A 22,819-nucleotide genomic window follows, 5' to 3' on the forward strand; every position below is an offset into this window, starting at 1 on the left:
CTCATTCATGAGCAGCTGAATTATAGAAAGTGATATAATTCCAGCCTGGGTCAGCAGATCTAGATTAGAGGCTAAACTGGCCACTAGGTCCTAGACTTAGTCAGTTATTTAAACAATTTCATTTTTATTTAAATTTCAGATTCATCATATTTTCAAAAATAATACATATCTCATATAATAGCAGTGACAATCTTAGTAATAAAAGGTAAAAACATCTATCAACATAAAAGATGTAGATACTCTTCATCCAAAGGGCTTTCACATTAACTCCCTGAGATGAGAATGCTCTTTGTTGTTGTTCACATGTTTACCAGAAATACACACTTCCATGTGTTTCATCATAGAGAAATAATCATTTCCTCTACTGGCACAAATGTGAAGGACAAATTGTTGGCCTAATTCAGATGTTATGTCTGGATACAGATAGAAGTATCAACAGACAAATGTCTGTGCAAATAAGTAAAGAAAATGTGTGTATGCTTTGGAATCCTTGAAGTTATCAAAATACCCAATTTTAAAATTAGCCTAGAATCCATGGCCAGACACGTGCCCATGTGTTACAGCATGTGTGCTTCCCAGGAGGTCCAAAGTAAATAAAGACACAGGTGAGAATCTCACCCAAATACCCATGTATTTGACAACCATGAGGCCCAGCTGATGTGGGACACCTCCCCACAGCTCTACCTTTCTTCTTGCCCTCTTCCAACCCAGGACAGTTCAGTGGCCAAATACCAGCACATATGCTACAGGAGGTCCACAATAACCAGTGACAGAGGAGGCCTGCTCTAACCAGAGAAACAAGAGGCCCACCCTAACCAGAGCAGCACTGTCTGCCTCCAAGCAGGCTAGACCTAGACAGATAACAGACCACTATAACACTAGAAATAACCAGACAGCCAGAAACAAGTGCAGGATCATAAGCAAGAGACCCAATGCAACTCTGTACCACCAGAATCCAGTTCTCTCACCACAGCAAATCCTGGACACCCAAACATGCCAGAAAAACTAGATAATAACCTAAAATCCCATTTCAAGAAGATGATAGAGGACTTTAAGGAATATATAAAGAACGACCTTAAGGAAATACAGGAAAACTCAAGTAAACAGGTAGAAGCTCTTAAAGAGGAAACAAATAAATCCAACCAGACACTATTGCAGATGTCAACCCGAGCTAGATGACAGGATCCTGATCTAGCTGTCTCCTGAGAATGCCTGGCAAATACAGAAGTGGATGCTCATAGTCATCCATTGGATGGAGCACATGGTCCCCAATGAAGGAGCTAGAGAAAATACCCAAGGAGCTGTAGGGGTTTGCAGCCCCACATGGGGAACAACAGTATGAACTAACCAGTATCCCCAGAGCTGCCTGCGACTAAACCACCAATCAAAGAAAACACATGAGACTTGTGGCTCTAGCTGCATATGTAGCAGAGTATAGGCTAGTCGGTCATCAATGGGAGGAGAGGCCCTTGGTCTTGTGAAGGTTCTATGCCCCAGTATAGGGGATGCCAGGCCAGGAAGCAGGAGTCGGTGAGTTGGGGAGCAAGGGGAGGTGGGAGGGCATAAGGGGATTTTCAGAGGGGAAACTAGGGAAGGGAATAACATTTGAAATGTAAATAAAGAAAATATCTAATAAAAATATTCAAGCTGAAAAAAAATACAGGAAAACACAATCAAGAAGGTAAAGGAATTGAACAAAACAGTCCAAGAACTAAAAATGGAAACAAAAACAATAAAGAAAGCACAAAATGATATAAGTCTGGAGAAGGACAATTTAGGAAAGAGGTCAGCTATAGAGTCAAGCATCACCAAAAGGATACAAGAGATAGAGTAGAGAATCTCTGGTAGAGAAGGTATCATAGAAAATATTGACACATCAGTTAAAGAAAATATAGAGTCAAAACTCCTAACCCAAAATATCTAGAAAAATCTAAAATACATGAAAAGATCAAACCTAAGAATAATAGGAATAGAAGATGTTAAAGAATCCCAGCTCAAATGGTCAGAAAACATCTTCATCAAAAATCATAATAAATAAATAGATAAATAAATAAATAAATAAATAAATAAATAAAATTTTAAAAAAGAATGAACGAAAGAGAAATGTCCCAATGTCCCAAGTCCCTAACCTAAAGAAAGAAATGACGATAAATGTACAAGACGCCTACAACACACTACCTAGATTGGACTAGAAAAGAAAATCTGCCCATAACATAATAATGAAAACATTAAATGCATAGAACAAAGAAAGAATATTAAAAGCTATAAGGAAAAATGGCCAAATAATATATCAAGGCAGACCTATAAGAATTACAACAGATTTCTCCACAGAGATTCTAAAATCCAGAAGATCCTGGACAGATGGCATCCATACCCGAAGAGAACACAATGACTAGTCTAGGATATTATACCCAGCAACACTCTCAATTCCCATACATGGAGAAAACAAGATATTTTATGACAAAACCAAATTTAACAATATTTTTCTACTAATCCAGCACTACAGAGAATTCTGGGAAGAAATGTCCAACACAAGGAAGGTAACTACACTCACAAAAAACACAAGAAATTAAACATTTCACAATAAAGAAAAAGAAAAAATAAATAACACAATGCCTAACAATGAAAGAGAACTTCATAGCAATCTTGCTTATGGTAACTCTTACCAAGCAAGTGAAAGATATGTGTACTGGCTGTTTTTTTTGTGTCAAATTGACACAGGCTGAAGTTATCACAGAGAAAGGAGCTTCAGTTGGGGAAGTGCCTCCATGAGACCCAGCTGTAAGGCATTTTCTCAATTAGTATTCAAGGGTGTAGAGACCCTTGTGGTTGGGACCATCTCTGAGCTGGTAGTCTTGGGTTCTATAAGAAAGCAGGCTAGGCAAGCCAGTAAAGAACATACACCCATGGCCTCAGCATTAGCCCCTGCTTTTTGACCTGCTTGAGTTCCAGTCCTAACTTCTTTTAGTGATTAACAGCAATGTGGAAATGTAAGCTGAATAAACCCTTTCCTCACCAATTTGCTTCTTGGTCATGATGTTTGGGCAGGAACCGAAACCCTGACTAAAAATGGTGAGAAGTTTGAAGCAATCCCACTAAAATCAGGGACTAGACAAGGCTGCCCACTTTCTCCCTACCTATTCAACATAGTACTTGAAGTCCTACCACAGCAATTCGACAACAAAAGGAGATCAAGGGGATACAAATTGGAAAAGATGAAGTCAAAATATCGCTTTTTGCAGATGATATGATAGTATATATAAGTGACCCTAAAAATTCCACCTGAGAACTCCTAAACCTGATAAATAGCTTCAGTGAAGTAGCTGGATATAAAATCAACTCAAACAAGTCAATGGCCTTTCTCTACACAAAGAATAAACAGGCTGAGAAAGAAATTAGGGAAACAACACCCTTCTCAATAGTCACAAATAACATAAAATATCTTGGTGTGACTCTAACTAAGGAAGTGAAAGATCTGTATGATAAATCTTCAAGTATCTGAAGAAAGAAATTAAAGAAGATCTAAGAAGATGGAAAGATCCCCCATGCTCATGGATTGGCAGGATCAACATTGTAAAAATGGCTATCTTGCCAAAAGCAATCTACAGATTCAATGAAATCCCCATCAAAATTCCAACTCAATTCTTCAACGAATTAGAAGGAGCAATTTGCAAATTCATCTGGAATAACAAAAAACCTAGGATAGCAAAAAGTCTTTTCAAGGATAAAAGAACCTCTGGTGGAATCACCATGCCTGACCTAAAGCTTTACTACAGAGCAATTGTGATAAAAACTGCATGGTACTGGTATAGTGACAGACAAGTAGACCAATAGAATAGAATTGAAGACCTAGTGCTGAACTCACACATCTATGGTCACTTGATCTTTGACAAGGGAGCTAAAACCATCCAGTGGAAGAAGGACATAATTTTCAACAATTGGTGCTGGCACAACTGGTTGTTATCATGTAGAAGAATGCTAATCGATCCATTCCTATCTCCTTGTATTAAGGTCAAATCTAAGTGGATCAAGGAACTTCACATAAAACCAGAGACACTGAAATTTATAGAGGAGAAAGTGGGGTAAAGCCTCGAAGATATGGGCACAGGGGAAAAATTCCTGAATAGAACAGCAATGGCTTGTGCTGTAAGATCAAGGATTGACAAATGGGACCTCATGAAACTGCAAAGCTTCTGCAAGGCAAAAGACACCGTCAATAAGACAAAAAGGCCACCAACAGATTGGGAAAGGATCTTTACCTATCCTAAATCAGATAGGGGACTAATATCCAATATATATAAAGAACTCAATAGGGTGGACTCCTTAAAATCAAATAACCCCATTAAAATATGGGGCTCAGAGCTAAACAAAGAATTCTCACCTGAGGAATACTGAATGGCTGAGAAGCACCTGAAAAAAATGTTCAACAACCTTAGTCATCTGAGAAATGCAAATCAAAACAACCCTGAGATTCCATCTCACACCAGTCAGAATGGCTAAGATCAAATATTCAGGTGACAGCAGATGCTGGCGAGGATGTGGAGAAAGAGGAACACTCCTCCATTGTTGGTGGGATTGCAAGCTTGTACAACCACTCTGGAAATCAGTCTGGTGGTTCCTCAGAAAATTGGACATAGTACTACCAGAGGATCTCGTAATACCTCTCCTGGGCATATATCCAGAAGATGTCCCAATGGGTAAGAAGGACACATGCTCCACTATATTCATAACAGCCTTATTTGTAATAGCCAGAAGCTGGAAAGAACCCAGATGCCCCTCAACAAAGAAATGGATACAAAAATGTGGTATATTTGCACAATGGAGTAATACTCAGCTATTAAAAAGAATGAATTTGTGAAATTTCTAGGCAAATGGTTGGACCTGGAGGGCATCATCCTGAGTGAGGTAACACAATCACAAAAGCACTCAAATGATATGTACTCACTGATAAGTGAATATTAGCCAAGAAACTTAGTAGAGCGAAATCTAAGGTACAATTTGCAAAACACATGAAACTGAAGAAGAACAAAGACCAAAGTGTGGACAGTTTGCCCCTTCTTAGAATTGGAAACAATCACCCATGGAAGGAGTTACTGAGACAAAATCTGGGGCTGAGACAAAAGGATGGACCATCTAGAGACTGCCATATCCAGGGATCCATCCCATAATTAGCCTCCAAACGATGACACCATTGCATACATTAGTAAGCACTTGTTGCAAGGACTGTGATATAGCTGTCTCTTGTGAGACTAGGCCGGGGCCTAGCAAACACAAAAGTGGATGCTCTCAGTCAACTATTAGATGGATCACAGGGCCCCCAATGGAGGAGCTAGAGAAAGTATCCAAGGAGCTAAAGAGATCTGCAACCCTGTAGGTGAAACAACATTATGAACTAACCAGTACCCCAGAGTTCTTGACTCTAGCTGCATATGTATCAAAAGATGGTCTAGTCGGCCATCACTGGAAAGAGAGGCCCATTGGACAGGCAAAATTTATATGCCCCAGTACAAGGGAATGCCAGGGCCAAAAAATGGGAATGGGTAGGTAGGGGAGTGTCGGGGGCGGGGGGAGGGTGTGGAGGACTTTTGGGATAGCATTGGAAATGTAATTGAGGAAAATACCTAATTAAAAAAAAAAAAAAAAAAAAAAACCCTGACTAAGACAATATGTAAAACAAGAACTTCAAATCCCTGAAAAAAGAAATTGAAGAGGACCTTAGAAAATTGGCAGATCTCCCATGCTCATTGATTGTTAGGATTAATATAATGAAAATAGCCATCTTACCAATAGTAAAATAGTCAATGCAATCCCTATTAAAATTCCAACACAGTTCTTCACAGACTTGGAAATAACAATTTTCAACTTCATATGGACAACCAACCAAACAAACGAACAAAACAGGATAGTCAAAAGAGATATCAATAATAAGATAACTTCCAGGGGAATCATCATCCATGAGCTCAAGCTGTACTACAAAGCAATAGTTATAAAAACTTCATGGGGGGAGCCCTTTGCCATAGCATCTGCGGGAGACATCTTGGTTTCCGGACTCCACCAAGACTAATCTGCACAGGTGAGAGTGTGGAATTCAGAAGCTAACAGCTTCTGGGACAGGTAGGAGCCACAGAGCTTTTGAGGCAACCCCCTTTTCGTGTTCCAGACATCTGGGCACCTCCCCTGCCAGAGGAGAGGTGTCTGCCCAGCCTGGGAGAGATTAGCCAGAGCATCTGCAGGAGACATCTTGGTTCGCAGACTCACCAAGACTAGTCTGCACAGGTGAGTGTGTGGACTACAGAAGCTAACAGCTTCTGGGACAGGTCCTGTTTCAGGCCTTAATCTTCTGCAGGAGGCAAATCTGAACTCCAGATATCTGTGCACCATCCCTGAAAGAGGAGAGCCTGCCTGCAGAGAGAGCTCTGACCACTGAAACTCAGGAGAGAGCTAGTCTCCCAGGTCTCCTGGTAGAGAATAACAAAATCACAAGAGGAACAAGCTCTAACCAGAGACAACTTTAACAACTGACTCCAGAGATTACCAGATGGCAAAAGGCAGACATAAGAATCTTACCAACAGAAACCAAGACCACTCACCATCATCAGAACCCAGCCCTCCTACCTCATTCAGTCCAGGGCACCCCAACACACCCGAAAACCTAGACCAGATTTAAAGGCATATCTCATGATGACGGTAGAAGACATCAAGAAGGTCTTTAATAACTCACTTAAAGAAATACAAGAGAACACTTCTAAAGAGTTGCAAGTCCTTATAGAAAAACAGGAAACACATCCAAACAGGTGATGGAAATGAACAAAACCATACAAGACCTAAAAAGGGAAGTAGACACAATAAAGAACACCCAAAGTGAGGCAATACTGGAGATAGAAACCCTAGGAAAGAAATCTGGAAACGTAGATGCCTGCATCAGAAACAGAATATGAGAGATGGAAGAGAGAATCTCAGGTGCAGAAGATTCCATAGAGAGCATCGACACAACAATCAAAGAAAATGCAAAATGCAAAAAGATCCTAACTCAAAACATCCAGGAAATCCAGGACACAATGAGAAGACCAAACCTACTGAAAATAGGAGTAGATGAGAAAGAAGATTTTCAAAGGGCCAGCAAATATCTTCAACAAAATTATAGAAGAAAACTTCCTAAACCTAAAGAAAGGGATGCCCATGAACATACAAGAAGCCTACAGAACTCCAAATAGACTGGACCAGTAAAGAAATTCTTCCCAACACATAATAAACAGACCAACAAATGCACTAAATAAAGATATAATACTAAAAGCAGTAAGGGAAAAAAGGTCAAGTAACATATAAAGGCAAGCCTATCAGAATTACACCAAATTTTTCACCAGAGACTATGAAAGCCAGAAGAACCTGGAAAAATGTTATACAGACACTAAGAGAACTCAAATGTCAGCCCAGGCTACTATACCCAGCCAAACTTTCAATTACCTTAGATGGAGAAATCAATGTATTCCCCAAAAAAAAAAAAAAAAAAAAAAAAAAAATCACACATTATCTTTTCATGAACCCAGCCCTTCAAAGGATAATAACAGAAAAAAAAAAATACAAGGATGGACACCACATCCTAGAAAAAGCAAGAAAGTAATCCTTCAACAAACCTAAATGAAGACAGCCACAAAAACAGTATGCCAACTTTAACAACAAAAATAATAGGAAGCAACAATTATTTTACCTTATTATCTATCAATATCAAAGTACAAAGGACTCAACTCCCCAATAAAAAGACATAGACTAACAGACTGGCTACACAAAAAGGACCCAAAATTATTGTGCTTACAGGAAACCCATCTCAGGGAAAAAGAAAGACAATGAAAGGCTGGAAAACAATTTTCCAAGCAAATGGTCTGAAGAAGCAAGCTGGAGTAGCCGTTCTAATATCTAATAAAATCGACTTCCAACCCAAAGTCATCAAAAAAGACAAGGAGGGGCATTTCATATGCATTAAAGGTAAAATCTTCCAAGAGGAACTCTCAAATCTGAATATCTATGCTCCAAATACAAGGGCAGCCACATTCATTAAAGACACTTTAGTAAAGCACAAAGCACACATTGCACCTCACACAATAATAGTGGGAGACTTCAACACACCACTTTCACCAATGGACAGATCATGGAAACAGAAACTAAACAGGGAAACAGTGAAACTAACAGAAGTTATGAAACAAATGGATCTAACAGATATCTACAGAACATTTTATCCTAAAGCAAAAGGATATACCTTCTTCTCAGCACCTCATGGTACCTTCTCCAAAATTGACCATATAATTGGTCATAAAACAAACCTCAACAGATAAAAAAATATTGAAATTGTCACATACATCCTATTTGATCACCATGGACTAAGGCTGACCTTCAATAACAAAATATATAATAAAAACTCAACATTCACGTGGAAACTGAACAACACTCTTCTCAATGATACCTTACTCAAGGAAGGAATAAAGAAAGAAATTAAGGACTGTTTAGAGTTTAATGAAAATGAAGCCACAACATACCCAAACTTATGTGAAACAAAGGAAGCCTTTCTAAGCGGAAAACTCAAATCTCTGAGTTCCTCCAAAACGAAACTAGAGAGAGCATACACCAGCAGCTTGACAACACACCTAAAAGCTCTAGAACAAAAAGAAGCACATTCACCCAAGAGGAGTAGACAGCAGGAAATAATCAAACTCAGGGGCAAAAACAACCTAGTGGAAAAAAGAACTATTCAAAGAATCAACCAAAGAGGAGCTGGTTCTTTGAGAAAATGAACAAGATAGATAAACCCTTAGCCAGACTCACTAGAGGGCACAGGGAAAGCATCCTAATTAAGAAAATCAGAAATGAAAAGGGAGACATAACAACAGGTCCTGAAGAAATAAAACACACCATTAGATCCTTCTACGAAAGGGTATACTCAACAAAACTGGAAAAGGTGGAGGAATTGGACAAGTTTCTAGACAGATACCAGGAAACAAAGCTAAATCAAGAACAGGTTAATGATCTAAACATTCCTATATCCCCTAAAGAAATAGAATCAGTCATTAATAGTCTGCCAACCAAAAAAAGCCCAGGAGCAGATGGGTTTAGTGCAGAGTTCTATCAGACCTTCAAAGAAGATCTAATCCCAGTTCTTCACAAACTATTCCACAAAATAGATGCTGAAGGTATTCTAGCCAACTGATTCTATGAATTACACTGATACCTAAACCACAGAAAGACCCAACAAAGATAGAGAACTTCAGACCAATTTCCCTTATGAATAATCAATGCAAAAGTCCTCAATAAAATTCTCACTAACTGAATCCAAGAACACATCAAAACAGTCATCCCTTCTGACCAAGTAGCTTTCATTCCAGTGATGCAGGGATGGTTCAATATGAGAGAATACATCAACATAATACTGTATATAAATAAACTCAAAGACAAAAATCATATGATCATTTCGTTAGATGCGGAGAAAGCATTAGACAAAATCCAACACCCATTCATGATAAAAGTCTTGGAAAGATCGGGAATTCAAGGCCCATACCTAAACATGAAAGAAGTAATCTACAGCAAAACAGTAGCCAACATCAAAGTAAATGGTGAGAAGCTGGAAGCAATCCCACTAAAATCAGGGACTAGACAAGGCTGCCCACTTTCTCAATACCTGTTCAACATTGTGCTTGAAGTCCTAGCCAGAGCAATTAGACAACAAAAGGAGATCAAGGGGATACAAATTGGAAAGGAAGAAGTCATATATCTCTATTTGCAGATGATAAGAATATATATATATATATATATATATATATATGACACTAAATATATATATATTATAAATATATATATATATATTTAGTGTCATATATATATATATATATATATATATGACACTAAAAATTCAACTACAAAAATCCTAAACCTGATAAACAGCTTCAGTGAAGTAGCAGGATATAAAATTAACTCAAACAGATCAATGGCCTTTCTGTACACAAAGAATAAACAGGCTGAGAAAGAAATTAGGGAAACAACACCCTTTTCAATAGTCACAAATAATATAAAATACCTTGGCGTAACACTAACTAAGGAAGTGAATGATTTGTATGATAAGAACTTCAAGTCGCTGAAGAAAGAAATTAAAGAAGATCTCAGAAGATGGAAAGATCTCCCATGCTCATGGATTGGCAGGATCAATATAGTAAAAATTTCTATCTTGCCAAAAGCAATCTACAGATTCAAAGCAATCCCCATCAAAATCCCAACTCAATTTTTCAACGAATTAGAAAGGGCAATCTGCAAATTCATCTGGAATAACAAAAAAACCTAGGATAGCAAAAACTCTGCTGAAGGATTAAAAAAAAAAAACCCTCTGGTGGAATCACCATGCCTGGCCTAAAGCTGTACTACAGATCAATTGTGATAAAAACTGCATAGTACTGGTGTAGAGACAGACAAGTAGACCAATGGAATAGAATTGAAAACGCAGAAATGAACCCACACACCTATGGTCACTTGATCTTTGACAAGGGAGCAAAAACCAGCCAGTGGAAAAAAGACAGCATTTTCAACAAATGGTGCTGGCACAACTGGTGGTTATCATGTAGAACAATTCGAATTGATCCATTCCTATCTTCTTATACTAAAGGTCAAATCTAAGTGTATTAAGGAACTCCATATAAAACCAGAGACACTGAAACTTTTAGAGGAGAAATTAAGAAAAAGCCTTGAAGATATGGGTACAGGGGAAAAATTCCTGAGTAGAAGAGCAATGGCTTGTGCTGTACAATCGAGAATCGACCAATGGGACCTCATAAAATTGCAAAGCTTTTGCAAGGCAAAAGACACCGTCACTAAGACAAAAAATGCAGCCAACAGATTGGGAAAGGATCTTTACCTATCCTAAATCAGATAGGGGACTAATATCCAATATATATAAAGGACTCAAGAAGGAGGACTCCAGAAAATCAAATAACCCCATTAAAATATGGGGCTCAGAGCTAAACAAAGAATTCTCACCTGAGGAATACCGAATGGAATACTGAAAAAATGTTGAACATCCTTAATCATCAGAGAAATTCAAATCAAAACAACCCTGAGATTCCATCTCACACCAGTCAGAATGGCTAAGATCAAAAATTCAGGTGACAGCAGATACTGGTGAGGATGTGGAGAAAGAGGAACACTCCTCCATTGTTGGTGGGATTGCAAGCTTGTACAACCACTCTGGAAATCAGTCTGGCGGTTCCTCAGAAAATTGGACTTAGTAATACTGGAGGATCCCGCAGTACCTCTCCTGGGCATATATCCAGATGATGTTCCAACCAGTACGAATGACACATGCTCCATTATGTTCATAGAAGCCTTATTTATAATAGCCAGAAGCTAGAAAGAACCCAGATGCACCTCAACAGAGAAATGGATACAGAAAATGTGGTACATTTACACAATGGAGTACTACACAGCTATTAAAATGAATGAATTTATGAAATTCATAGGTAAATGGATAGATGTGGAGGGCATCATCCTGAGTGAGGTAACCCAATCAAAAGAACTCACACAATATGTTCTCACTGATAAGTGGATATTAGTCCAGAAACTTAGAATACCCAAGATATAAGATACAATTTGTAAAACACAGGAAACTCAAGAAGAAGGAAGACTAAAGTGTGGGCACTTTGCCCCTTCTTAGAATTGGGAACAAAACACCCATGGAAGGAGTTACAGAAACAAAGTTTGGAGCTGAGACAAAAGGATGGACCATCTAGAAATTGCCATATGGGGGTATCCATCACATAATCAGCTTCCAAAGGCTCAAACCACTGCATACACTAGCAAGATTTTGCTGAAAAGACCCAGATATAGCTGCTTCTTGTGAGACTATGCTGGGACCTAGCAAACACAGAAGTGGATGCTCTCACAGTCATCTACTCGATGGATCACAGGGCCCCCAATGGAGGAGCTAGAGAAATTATCCAAGGAGCTAAAGGGATCTGGAACCCTATAGGTGGAACAACAATATGAACTAACCAGTACCCCCCAGAGCTTGTGTCTCTAACTGCATATGTATCATAAGATGGTCTTGTCAGCCATCAGTGGAAAGAGAGACCCATTGGTCGTGCAAACTTTATATGCCTCAGTACAGGGGAATGCCAGGGCCAAGAAGTTCGAGTGGGTGGGTGGGAGAGTTGTTGGGGGAGCGGGTGGGAGACTTTTGGGATAGCATTGGAAATTTAAATGAAAAAAACACCTAATTAAAAACAAACAAACAAAAAATGAAAATGAAAACAAAACAAAACAAAAAAAAGATTGTACATCCATGGCCTAGAAACATTTCTTTGGTCATTTAAGTTTCTAGTAAAGTATAGTTTATAGCCACAGTGAAAAAGTAAATAAATAAAAATAAAAACCTCATGGTTTAAGTACAGAAACAGAAAAGTGCATCAGTGGAATAGAATTGAATACCCAGAAGTAAACCCACACACATATGGACACTTCGTCTTTAAGAAAGAAGACAAAAACATGCAGTGGAAAAAAGAAAGCATCTTCAATACATCATGTTGTTCTAACTGGTGGTCTCTATGTAGGAGAATGAAAATAGGCCCATATTTATCATCCTGCACAAAGCTCATGTCCAGGTGGATCAAGGACTTCAACATAAAACTAAATACACTGAATCTAATAGAAGAGAAAGTTGGAATTATCCTTGAACTCATTGGCATAGGGAGAAATTTCCAGAACAGAACACCAATGGCTTACTATCTAAGTTCAACAATTGAAAAATGGGACTTCGTGAAACTTCACAAGACACAGGTGATAGGACAAATCAGCAACTGAAAGATTGGGAAAAATCTTCACTATCCCTACATACAACAGAGGGCTAAAATCCAAAATATAAAAACCTCAAGAAGATAATCTCCAAACAGCCAACTAACTCAATTATATGGGGTAAGGAGCCAAACAGATAATTTATTTCGGAAGAAACTACAATGGTGGAAAAACACTTAAAGAAATGTTAAAGTCCTTAGTGGTCAGCGAAATGGAAACCAAAATGACCCTGAAATTCTACTTCACACCAGTTAGAATAATTAAGTTCCAAAACTAAAGTGAAAGCACATGATGTTGATGATGTGAAAAAAGAGGAACACTCCTCCATTGCTGGTGGGATTTCATACTGGTACAACCATTCTGGAAATCAATCTGGTAGTTCCTCAGAATATTGGAAATAGTTCTACCTGTACGACTCTTGGCCATATACCCAAAAGACATACCACCATACCACAAAGACCAGTGTTCCACCATGCTCATAGCAGCCTTATTTGTAATGCTCAGAATCTAGAAAAAACCCAAATGCCCCTCAACTGAAGAATAGATACTGAAAATACGGTCCCTTTACACAATGGAATACTATTCGGCTACTAAAAACTAGGACATCATGAATTTTGCGAGAAAATCAATGAAACTAATAATATTATCCTGAGTCAGGTATAGGAGATCCAAAAGTACATATGTGGAATGTACTTACTAATTAATGGATATTAGCCAAAAATTACTGAATACCTAGGCTATAACCCAATGACCATAAGAAGTATAACAAACAAAAAAGCCCATTTGAGGATATTGCAGTTCTGTCCTTATAAGTATAAGGTGGAAAGAAATAATCACAGGAATCATAGGGAAGGAGGGATTTAATGGGAGAGGTGGAGAGGAGGAAAAAACAGAATCAATTATGGGAGGCAGGAGAGGGCCAAGAGAATTAATGGAAATAAGCAGCACCAGGAGGTGGGAGGTGGGGGCCCTCTAGGGAGTACCAGAAACCAGGGGGATGAGAAACTCTAAGGACTCAATGGGAGTGACCTTAGCAAAAATGCCCAACATTGGGGAGAGGGAACTCTAAGAATACACCTCCAATAGCTAGACAGGGCCTGGCTTAGTCAAGGTTTCTATTCCTGTACAAACATCATGACCAAGAACCAAGTTGGGGAGGAAAGGGTTTATTCACTTTACACTTCCATACTGCTGTTCATCACCAAAGGAAGTCAGGACTGGAACTCAAGCAGGTCAGGAAGCAGGAGCTGATGCAGAGGCCATGGAAGGATATTCTTACTGGCTTGCTTCTCCTGGCTTCCTCAGCCTGGTCTCTTATAGAACCCAAGACTACCAGCCCAGAGATGGTCCCACCCACAAGGGGCCTTTCCCCTTTGATCACTAATTGAGAAAATGCCTTACAGCTGGATCTCATGGAGGCATTTCCTCAACTGAAGTCCTTTTTCTGTGATAACTCCAGCTGTGTCAAGTTGACACAAAACTAGCCAGTACAGGGCCTCAGGGCCAAGGTTACTAAACTGCAGTCAAAATTTCTGACCCAGAACTATTCCTATCTAAAAGAATTGCTGGGATAAAAGTGAAGAGATTGAAAGAAAGGCAGTCCAATGACCAGTCCAACTTGGGTTCCATCTCATGGGGATGTCACCACAGCCTGACCTTATTACTGATGCTATGATATGCTTACAGATGGGAGCCTGGAATGGTTGTCCTCTGATGGGCTATACCAGCAGCTTACTGAGACGGAAGCAGATACTTATACCCAACCATTGGATGGAAGTCAGTCAGACTATGGTTGAATTAGGAGAAGGATTGAAAAAGCTGAAGGGGGGAGTTACCTATAGGAAGACCAGCAATCTCAACTAACCCATGCCCCAGGGAGCTCCCAGAGACGTAGTCCCCAACAAGAAGCATACACGGGCCAATCTGAGGCCCCTGGCACAAATATAGCAGGGGTTTGCCTGCTCAGGCCTCAGTGAGAGAAGATGTGATTAAACCTCAAGAGAGTTGAGGCCCCAGGGAAAGGGAGGCCTGGTGTATATGGTGGGGCCCAGGGTGGACAAGAGGGCTTAGACACAATGGGGAGGAGGAATGGGAAGAAGAACTGTGGGAACAGAGACTTAGAGGTGACAGAAATGACTGGAATGTAAATAAATAAAACAACAGCAACAATAATATATGTAATTTTTCAGCTATGCAAAATATAAGGATGCAGAATGATTTATATGAGGGTCTTTATGAATCTAAAAGAATAAAAGCAGCTGCACTATGAGCCAACTTCTCAGCAAGACGCTAAGGAAGGCGATAAAGAGACCTGAGGAGTGGTGATTGCAGGAGACCCAACTCAGGTAAAGTTTTTGATTTCAAAGGCAGATTCAAAGGTAGTTCAAGCTTGTCTGGGACAGAGGGAATTTGGGTCCATTGCTAGATAGGTCAGGCATGGTAGAAATGGTAATTTTGGGGTGGGGTTTTACCAAGCAAGGTTATCATCTGTGCTTTACAAAGGCAGACAGATCTATGAATACTTTTGAAATGTAAAACAAACAAAAATGTGTGCTTGTTTCTAAGAAATAAGGGGCTGGGCCATGCAATGCTGATTTATACAGTAATCGAAATTAAACCTGGAGTAAATGAATGGATTAATATGTAAAATAAAAGACAGGGCTTATAATCTACAAGAGATGAGCTATCCAGAGATTTTTTTTTAGAATGGAAAGAAAGAACTCCTTGGAAAACTGACTTGAGCAGAATCTAGAGAGAGAAGGCTATTTGGAGATCCCCAGAGAAATCAGAACAGAGAGAAAGCAATCTGGAAAGCTGTCTTGAGCAAGCCTAGAGGAGGGCAGTAGCAGAGAGCAGGACAGACCCTGCAGCTGTATGACAGAGGTACTCTTCAAGTCACCTCATATTCTCTCTTCCAGGACCTAGACTAATGTTAGAAACATATATATATGTATTGTTGTATAGTGTATGTGTGTGTACATGTGTATGTGTGTGTATATATATATATATATATATAGTGTGTGTGTATATGTGTGTGTACATGTGTATGTATATATATATGTATATATGTGTGTGTGTGTGTATAATGTGTGTATATATATGTGTTTGTATATATGTATATATGTGTGTATATATAGAAATAAAGTACTTATTTCAACAAACATCATTTAAAAAGAGAAAAAAAATTAATAAATAAACAGGTTCCTATGAATCTTTTAAACGTTAATTAAGCCTCATTCCATCTTTAAGAGGAATGCCTCCTTCTATGACCTGAGAACAATTGTCTCTTTTAAGTGTACTCTCATATAAGAATAAGGCCCTTCATTTTCTTTCAGTCTCCATGGATAGAATCAGCTACATAACACCCTGGTCACTGTATAGAAATTTGTGGACTCTGAATGTGTTAAGGCTCTTGTTTAAAAAAGTAATTTAAAAAAATCTTATTTATATTGTCAACAAAAAAAGAACATTCATACAGGTTACTTCATTTAACTCACAGCTTAAATTGTAGCTTATAAGGTAAAACAAGGCAGGATCCCTTAAAAATTAAACATTGTGTCCATCTATATGGGGACTCCCAGTTCTTCCACAGATGAGAGAGAGAGAGAGAGAGAGAGAGAGAGAGAGAGAGAGAGAGAGAGAGAGAGAGATTGTCAGATCTACTGTAGTTTACATACCTGTGGATAGTGTGATGGACCTCCTAAAGTATTCTAGAAACACTGATTATTCTGAGTTTAATGAGCCACCTGCAAAATAAATTTCTCCCTATTTAAAAAAAAATTTGCTCAGATGTGTAGAAAAGCAGAATTCAAGAGGGCTTTCTATCTAAAGAAAGCTATTTCCAAAAATACGAGAAAAAACCTGACCTGGGGGTTGGTATGGGTTGACTGACAGTTGTTCTAAACCTATGTCTGCTCTCTAATGGAAGAAAGCTTTCTTAGGCTTACAAAGACTGTTCAGTAATAGGATTAAATGGAATTAGAATAATTTATACTACAGCAGGCATAACAAATTAGGCATTTTATATAGTGTTTTTATTAGCTTTAAAGTGGATTTCCTGCCTCCTTCTAATGGTGAGATAGATCAACCATCACTGTCCATTCAGCTTTCTTAGGTGAATTTCTTCTTAGAACTAAATGCATGACCTAAGGCTTTACTGCTTGGACTTGGTCTATCCTCTCCCAGAGGGGTTGTTCTGATGTCAGGCTCACTAATAGATATTTAGCTGGCCTAGGGTATTTGAAATCTCCTGAAATAGAAAGATTTCTGCTGCTTCTTCTCTGACCACTGACAGCATTTTGATTCTGAAGAGGTTTGGTTCTAAAATTAGGAACATTTTGATAACATATATAAGAACCTCACACAGATTGAAAACTAATTCTATTATATGCCTTACAATGGGCTATATATGTGATGCAAAGGTCACATTCATTGGATATTTTTAATATATTGCCATTTTTTTTCTTTTTATTCAAGGATTCTTTGTTGCTCTCTAACTTTGTGGGTAGCACTTTTCAGAACCTTTCATGTCTACCAAAAACATAGTGACTCTTAACATAGCCAGCTTGAAGATGCTTTGATTAAGTGGCTTGGCAACACAAGGAAAATCAACACTTTTTAAGAGAATCTACTTTGAAAGAGACCCAGAGGTGAACCTGGCAGACTCATGAGCAAGAATTCCTTTTAAGGATAAATGGGCAGAATCTCAGTTTTGAATCACACTGACCTCTAAGTGTTTTATGCCCTGCAGGGAGGGAACACCAAAACTTTAGCTCCAGACTTCTATAAATGACTGTTAGCACAGATTGCAAGATTAGCCTCGTATTTCTTTTCATTAGTGTTGTTTTATAAGACCATTTGTTATCTGGCTAAACGTTAGAGCCAGCATGTTTGACATGTTCATAATTTATTTTCTCAAAGTAAAAAAATAAAATAAAATAAAACTGCTGAGGAAACTGTAAATAAACATTGAAGTTTAGATATTCTGAAATATTTAGCTGAAACCATTAGTTCTCATGGCAGACTAAGTCCATTATTCAGGAAGTTAAGATTTGGATAAATGAGTGCAGTATCCATCTATCTTCTAAGAGTGGAAACAGAGAAAAAATTTAAACTCATTATGTTTTACAGAAAACAACAGGGAAAACGAGCTGTTAATGTAACCTAAATAGGAGAGGTAACTCAGTTATAAGGCCATTAGTATATTTTGGGGGGAAAATGTAAGATATGCGGAAATGTTTCAAGAAAATTGTAACTAAGAATTATTACTTCATTCTCTTTTAGCACACCACAACTATCTATAGAATTCACTACTCTTCATGTAATTGGGTTTTCCTTGATTCATCTGACATAGTGCAATCATAGCCAATGAGCTTTTCATGTTATTTTTTCATCTGGTGCCCATGAGTACATGTTTCTAGGGATACTGTAACATTTCTGAGTAAATGAGTATGAAATCAGCTTCATTTATATGCACATATGGGAAGGTCAGAGCTGTTCATCTGTAGTGAGAGGCAGAATATACAAATAAAGAATGCTCAGACACTTATTAAAATAGACCTAAGTGGTCTAGTGATATGACTCAACAGTTTCACGTGGGTATTGCTTTTGCAGTTGATTCAGGTTTGGCTCAGAATTGTCTGTAATTCCATCTCCAAGTGGATTCAATTCTTCTGGCCTCCACATGGATATACTCACACATAGACAGGTACATATAGTTAAAACTTAAAAGAAAAAAGACAAAGAACACTGCCATATGATCTGCAACAACAACCCAGGATGCAAACCCCAATTGTGTAGCTTCCTCCTCAAAATTCTTCCTCCACAAAGACTAACATGAACAGTGTCTTGAATTCCTGTGCCCCAGTTCCAAACACAAGAAACATTTTCCTGACTTACTCTGTATGTTATACTTCTCCTTCTTAGCTTGCCCATAGCTTGCAGAAACCTGTATGCCTCAACAAATATAAGCTTTTTCTGTTTTTTTTTTTTAAGATTTATTTATTTTATGTATATCAGTGCACTGTAGCTGTCTTCACTCCAGAAGAGGGCATCAGATCTCATTATGGATGGTTGTGAGCCACTATGTGGTTGCTGGGATTTGAACTCATGACCTCTGGAAGAGCACTTAGTGCTCTTGACTGCTGAGCCATCCTTAATACCTAAGATATTTTAATGTTTATTTATTTTATTTTATTAGGTATTAACAGTTTTCAATTTATTCCAGTCAGTTGTCTTAAGGTAGGCAGCAAAAAACTAACCATTTGACATTGTTTCAAATCCATTATTTTTAAAGATAAAACTTACATAAATTTTGATAGATGTAATTGCAACTCATGATATTTACAATTATAGTCTCCACAGGTGCCTTCACTACAAAAAGAGTGCAGTGGATTGCAAATTCAGAAGAAGTGCATTTGGTGTATGTGTGTGTGTGTGTGGGGGGGGAGGGATTGCAATCACTAATCACTATGACAAATTTTAATCTTTAAAATCAAGACCTCAAAAGTAACCTAGAATTCAGAAAAGTTCACTGTTTCTGACATTCTAGGTGGACTAAGGAAAATGTCCTTAGGTGCTGTGTTAACTCTTTGAATGTAATGCTTTCTCTTAGCATTTTCTCTTCTGAATATGTTTTCCTTAATTTGGAAATTAACAGTCAAATCACTGACTACATTATCCCAGCGATTACATTATCTCATGCTCTCCTTCCTCTTTGGCACAAAGCTGCTTTAGGAGCATATATGTCCCTATGTCTGGCTCATTTTTCTGTTCATTGCACCAAACAGAATGCTTTGCCTAAAGTAAGTGCCCATTAATGCACATTTTAGGAATGTTTGTGGCAATATTGTTTCCTGGAAAATAAGAGAAAGCCCCAGTTTTTCTAATCTATATCATTCCTTCACACTCAGACTTGCAAAACGAGTATCATAAATATCTGGGTGGGGATTCTTCCCGTATACAGACACCAAAACCAGGCACAATTGTGGATGCCAAGAAGTGCTTGCTGACAGGAACCTGAAAGGCTATACACACACACACACACACACACACACACACACACACACACAGAGACACACACACACACATTTGTGTACACACACACACACACACACACACACACACACATAGAGCCTGACAAATACAGAGGCAGATGCTCACAGTCAACCATTGGACTGAGTATGGGGTCCCCAGGGGAGGAGTTAGAGAAAGGAATGAAGAGCTGAAGCCTTTTTAAGCCATAGGAAGAACAACAATATCAACCAACCAGAATGCCCAGAGCTCACAGGAACTAAACCATCAACCAAAGAGTACACATGAAGGGACTCATGTCTCCAGCAGCATATGTAGCAGAGGATGGCCTTGTTGGACATCAGTGGGAGGAGAGGCCCTTGGTCCTGTGAAGGACTGATGCCACAGTATAGGGGAATGACAGGGTATAAGGGTGGGAGTGTGTAGTTGGGTGGGTGAGCACCCTTATAGAAGGAGGGGAGAGAGGATGGATAGGGGGTTCTGGAGAGGAAACCAGGAAAGGGCTTTTGAAATGTAAATAAATAAAATCCAGTTAAAAAAATATCTGGGTGGCACCAAGTCATTTATTTTCTGCCTAGAATCCCCAGTGCTTCCTCTTTCTTATTATATATATAAAGTTAGGCATTGTGTTGTCATTTTAATTCAGCAGGGACAGACAAGATAATTGCTACCAATAAGTATACTACCACCTATGAAGTCTGTTGGGAGCCGCCCCCACATTCGCCGTCACAAGATGGCGCTGACATCCTGTGTTCTAAGTGGTAAACAAATAATCTGCGCATATGCCAAGAGTAATTTTCCACTACATGTACTCTGCCTTTACTCGGCCATGGGCTGCAGCCAATCAGGGAGTGATGCGTCCTAGGCGAAGGATAATTCTCCTTAAAAGGGGACGGGGTTTCCGCCATTCTCTCTCTTACTTGCGCTCTCTTGCTTGCGCTTTTGCGCTCTGGCGCTGGCGCTCTGGCGCGCTGGCGCTCTGGCTCCTAAAGATGTAAGCGGGGGGGCTTTCGTTTTTTGGGCTTGGGGGCTTGCGCTCCTGCTCCTGAAGATGTAAGCAATAAAGTTTTGCCGCAGAAGATTCTGGTTTGTTGTGTTCTTCCTGGTCGGTCGTGAGAACGCGTTTAAGAGTTGGTGCTGAAATCCGGGACGAGAAAATACAAGAAAACTCGGGACGGGAGTTAACCGTCACCGGCGCAAGGAAGATCCCTCATTCCGGAACCAGAACTGCGGGTCACGGTAATAAAGGTTCCCGTAAAACAGACTGTTGAGAAGGATTCAACTGCATGAATTCAAAACTCTTCAGCTGGGGAACAGGAGTACCAGTGAGTACAGCTTTACAAGGTAAGTCTGGTCTTGAACTTTCTAAGGAAAGTCAAGACAGTCTATCAGAAGTAAAGTGGAAAATAGCTTTACAAGGTATGTTTGGCCTTGAACTTTCTCTAGTGTTAGAAGCCCTTTTGTTCCTTTTCACATGTTATCAAGTGGTTAAGGCAGGGCGGATTCTAGATGAAATTCAGGACAATCTATCAGAAGTAAAGCGGGGAGAAAGAGTAGGAGCAAAGAGAAAATATGGTACACAAAATAAGTATACAGGCCTTTCCACGGGTCTTGAACCTGAGGAAAAGTTTAGGTCAGGTAAGAATACCTGGGGAGAGATTGGAAGGAAGGAGAAGGAAAAAGAAAAGAAAAAAGATCAATCAGCGGAGGTTTCTAGGAGAAGGAGCCTATACTCATCACTAGGTGAGCTCAAGGAGCCAGTTTTTAATAGTTCTGAATCAGATGAAAAGGCTATTAGGGCCTGGAAGGCGCTCTCCCGAGCAGGTGAAGCCACTGGACAATAATGACAGAGGCAGGCTCTTGCAGCCTACAAGGTCTTATTGTCTACCCTGGAGTTGTAGATCAAGATTATAAAGGGGAACTTCAGGTTCTCTGTTCTTGTCCTCAAGTTGTCTTTTCTATATCACAAAGAGACAGAATAGCTCAACTAATAATTTTGCCAAGCCTACATGGCTGTTTTTTCTTCCTCTGGTATTCCTAGAGCTGCAAGAGGGATTGGTTCTACTGAAAATGATTCTGATTACTTAATAATGCCTTTAGATTGTTGTCAAATTTTATCTACTCACGTAGGGGTAAACCCTCGTGGCATCAGGCCATTACAGGTCTGACAAATGGATGTCACGCATATTTCCTCCTTTGAGAGAAATCAATATTTACATGTTTAGATAAAAAGAGATCACCTCCATACCTTAAATGATTTTCAAAAGCTGTTGGGAGATATTAATTGGCTCAGACCTTTTTTAAAGATTCCTTCCGCTGAGTTAAGGCCTTTGTTTGGTATTTTAGAAGGAGATCCTCATATCTCCTCCCCTAGGGCTCTTACTCTAGCTGCTAACCAGGCCTTACAAAAGGTGGAAAAAGCCTTACAGAATGCACAATTACAACGTATTGAGGATTCGCAGCCTTTCAGTTTGTGTGTCTTTAAGACAGCACAATTGCCAACCGCAGTTTTGTGGCAGAATGGGCCATTGTTGTGGATCCATCCAAACGTATCCCCAGCTAAAATAATAGATTGGTATCCTGATGCAATTGCACAGCTTGCTCTTAAAGGCCTAAAAGCAGCAATCACCCACTTTGGGCGAAGTCCATATCTTTTAATTGTACCTTATACCGCTGCACAGGTTCAAACCTTGGCAGCCACATCTAATGATTGGGCAGTTTTAGTTACCTCCTTTTCAGGACAAATAGATAACCATTATCCAAAACATCCAATTTTACAGTTTGCCCAAAATCAATCTGTTGTGTTTCCACAAATAACAGTAAGAAACCCACTTAAAAATGGGATTGTGGTATATACTGATGGATCAAAAACTGGCATAGGTGCCTATGTGGCTAATGGTAAAGTGGTATCCAAACAATATAATGAAAATTCACCTCAAGTGGTAGAATGTTTAGTGGTTTTAGA

The 22,819-nt window shown here is 39.1% G+C and overlaps 1 protein-coding gene across 3 annotated transcripts in view; it reads right to left on the reverse strand.

Annotated features, from left to right (window-relative positions):
* Naaladl2 (N-acetylated alpha-linked acidic dipeptidase-like 2) overlaps positions 1-22,819 on the reverse strand; it is a 1,346,047-nt gene that overhangs the window by 93,026 nt on the left and 1,230,202 nt on the right. The gene's annotated exons all lie outside the window — the stretch shown is intronic.

Source organism: Mus musculus, chromosome 3, assembly GCF_000001635.26.
Source record: "Mus musculus strain C57BL/6J chromosome 3, GRCm38.p6 C57BL/6J".
Classification (NCBI taxonomy): Eukaryota; Metazoa; Chordata; class Mammalia; order Rodentia; family Muridae; genus Mus; species Mus musculus.